At 42.9% G+C, this 3,603-nt stretch overlaps 1 pseudogene; it reads right to left on the bottom strand.

Annotated features, from left to right (window-relative positions):
• Positions 1-2,065: 2,065 nt before the first annotated feature.
• Positions 2,066-2,194, bottom strand: LOC129675552 (small nucleolar RNA SNORA48; annotated as a pseudogene).
• Between the last annotated feature and the right edge of the window lie 1,409 nt (positions 2,195-3,603).

The raw sequence follows: 3,603 nt of genomic DNA, 5'->3' as shown, positions 1-3,603 counted from the left end.
GAAGGAAGGAAGGAAGGAAGGAAGGAAGGAAGGAAGGAAGGAAGGAAAGAAAGAAAGAGGGAAGAAAGGAAGGAAGGAGAAAGGGAGGAGAGAGAGACAGAGAGAGATCTTTTATAACAAGCAAGGTTAAAAATATTTCTCTGGGCTAGGAATACAGTTCAGTGATAACATAGTAGACAAGAGCATCTAAGGCAGCATCTAAGGTCTAGTCTTGGAACTATTAAAATAAAGAAACAAATTATTGCCCATCCTGTGCCTGACTCACCTGGAATAGGCTGTTAGGGTGTGAGACGGGAGCTCAGTGTCACTTCTTTTTCAAGTGAGCACAATTGCCGGTGTTGTAGTCAGCCCCTTTTACTTCTTCACGAGCAATGCATAAAGCTTCACAATGCAGCTGAGTCTGTTTTCGGCACTTGATGCAGTTCCAACGTGCCACATCCAGAGCCTTCCAGCCTCTGGTCAGGCCAGGCATCCAACTTGCTCTGTAGCACTTGCCTAGTATTTCTCCTTTGCTCCTAGATGGAAATCCTGCAGTCAACTCATCAAATTCAAGCAAAGCAATCCCAAATGTGGGATTGTATCATTTACAGCTAAATTTAGTGTGAACCAACTTCTCTGCTAAATTGTCCTTTTTCCTGTCTGATAACGCATGTGTTGTATTATACTCTATAGCTATATGATATAGTTATTTACTAGAATTCATATCATCAAAAACTTAGTATTTATTTATTTAGTTCTAATTACTTAACTGTTTTTGTTATTTGAATTTCACATCATGCACCCCAGTCCTGCCCATCTCCCTGTCCTCTCATATCTGCACTTCCCCCTTGCAAACTACCCCCTAAAGGCACACAGTTCTCTGTCTGTCTTCCTCCTCCTGCCTTCATCATCAGGGCCAGCTCTCCCACACTCATGACTTCAGGCCAGCTCTACCACACTCTTGCCCAACTGCAGGGTCACCCACATCCTCCCACCACCAGGATGAGCTCCACTCTACTTCCTGGGAGGAGTGCAGGGCCCGATCGATCTCCAGGATGCTGCTAAAGGTGAGAGGTGGGGTCAGCTCTCCAGAGTTCTGTATGGCCACTGGATACCCACACGGTCAGGAACTGTCCCAACCAAAGACATCCCCATGTTCTCGAGTGGTAATATGAGCCATGGACATTGAAACCAACCCCTGCAACTAAGCAGCCACAGACTCAGACATGGCTGTCATGGTGACTTGGGCTAAGACCTCACCATGGTCCTAGGAGGCAGGGCTGGCCACTGTCAACAGAGTACTCCATTCCACCCTCACGTCTCTAGTTCCATCTCTCTTCATAATGCTCAAGCTGCTTTTTAGGCATAAAGTTATTGTGTGATTCAAATGCTAATTCCTGTAACACCCCTCCCCCAATATCTGGTTGCAAATCCTTATTCTGAGAATCTCCTGTCTCAATGTTGTATAAACACTGCTTCCTAATTGTCCCCTGATACGCCAATGAAGTAGCTTACAGACAGTTGCTGAGCAGGGGAGAGAATAGAGCTGGACTTCCTACCCACCAGGGGAGGAGGAGGGCAGAAGTCCAGGAGAAATGAGAAAGCTACAGCTGGAGCAAGAAAGGCCCTAAAAAGCAAGTATCTTGGGGATTTGGCAAAGAGGGAGTCTGATTAGCATAGAGGGTTAAGAACAAATTAATCACGGCTCAGGATTGAGCTGTAAAGCTTGATAAACAAATAATACAATAGAGTCTCAATTATCTGGGTGATAGCAGCTGAAGAGAGAAACTGAGAAACAAACACAATTTTATAAAAGTAACACTAACTCCGCTTCACTTCTCTTTCTCACCCATCTATCCAGGACATAACTCACTCATTGGGTGGCTCCCACTGCAGGCTGACCACATAGCTGGAGAGCACTTGGGTGAAATCCTTCATCCATGCTGCAAGGTGTGGAGGGAAAGCAGATGTCTACGGCCTGCCTTTGCCATGTGTAGGAGAGTAGGTTTGTGGGTGACATGGTGGTCCATGGGTCTCTGTGTGTCTTCCTCCTCCCTCACTGCACTGCCTGGGTTTGATTTGATTTTTATGTGTCCTACGCATAAACCAGCTTTGGCCACCAAGCCAGGCATCAAGCTAGGATGAACAAAGACTCTTCCCCTGACTGATGTAAGAACCCCACCAACAATGTGTCTCTTTGCCCATTACCGGGGGGGGGGGGGGGCGATCTACTAGTATTTTAATAAACATATTTCCAAAAAAGTTTAATGATTTTGACCCATAAAATCTTTCCTGTTCCTATGAGATTTTAGAACCAGGGTGTGTGGGGTGGTGTAATTTTACTTTACTTTCTAAGTGTTTATGACTGCTGTATAAAAGCAGATTAAATTTTGTGCATGGAGCAGCATTTCTACTCCATGATTCAGTATATAATTCATTATAGACTTGTTTGGGGTTTTCCGTGTAAATTATCAAATTATATAAAGGAACGTAAGTGTCTTTTTGATATAGCTTGAATATGAAGTGTCCCCCCCAAAAAAAAGACACATGTTAAAGACTTGACTGAAAGGGATTGGAACTTTGGAGACTTACTAGATCATAAGAGCTTGACTCTTGCCAGTAAATAGATCCATTAATAGAGTCATAATTTCATGGTATTTCAGGAATTTTAAAGTCAATGGACTATTAACCTAGCAGGGAAAATTTTGTTTTTTCCATCCTAGAAATGGAACATAGGCCCTTGCATATGCTACCCAGTGCTCTCACTGTCTTACATCCTTGGCTCCAGCAAGGATATAAGTAAATTCCAAGGCAGCTTATCATTTAGACTGTGGCATAGTTATCCCTAGATACTCGATGGGTTTTACAGTAAAAATTTAGAATGAGACAAAGAGCATAAAGATTTGAAAGATTAAAAAAAAAAAAAAAAAAAAACAAAAACAAAAAAAAAAAAAACTTGTGGTTTGGCCAGAATAAGAGTATGTTGACAGTAATAAAGAAAAAGAATGTGGTTGTTTAAGTTAGTACCCTTACAAAGAAGCACAGGAGCAATAGAGCTGGTGCCTTTGCAGGGGCTTGTGGGAAGCGATTGCATCATGGGAGCACTGACTTCCTTAATGACCCCGTTAATGACATTATTAAAAGGCAAGGCATAGATGGAGGATGTGTGCTGTTAGGGGTGTGCCTTTGAAGGACACTTATCTCCAATCTATTTCTATTTCTCTATTTCAAGCTGACACCTGACCACTCTAATGTATTGTACCTAGCCCTGCCCCACTATGACAGCCTACCTTGTCAAAGCCCAAAGGAATTGAGCCTGTTGACCAAGAACTGAAACCTGAAGCCGTAAACCATTATTCCTTTTGCCTGTTTCACTTTGTCGGGGAAAGTATCAATAACACTTTCCTGTTTTTGAAATCTCACTGGTGGCCTCCACCACTGTCTTCATTCTCACCTTCAAAGGAATGCATTCTGCCCTCATTATTCATGGATTCCATTTCTGCAAATTTACTTACTTCTCATATATTATTTGTAACCCCCAAGTCAGTATTCCCAGGGTCATGTGTGAACCTGAGAGGTACAGAGTAGGAGAAAAACTGGAGTAATCTAACACACAGGTCTCTA

Source organism: Psammomys obesus, unplaced genomic scaffold, assembly GCF_907164565.1.
Source record: "Psammomys obesus unplaced genomic scaffold, mPsaObe1.curated_primary_1811, whole genome shotgun sequence".
In the NCBI taxonomy this organism is placed as follows: domain Eukaryota; kingdom Metazoa; phylum Chordata; class Mammalia; order Rodentia; family Muridae; genus Psammomys; species Psammomys obesus.
The sequence above is the reverse complement of the archived record's forward strand: the minus strand, read 5'-3'. Positions and strand labels throughout refer to the sequence as shown.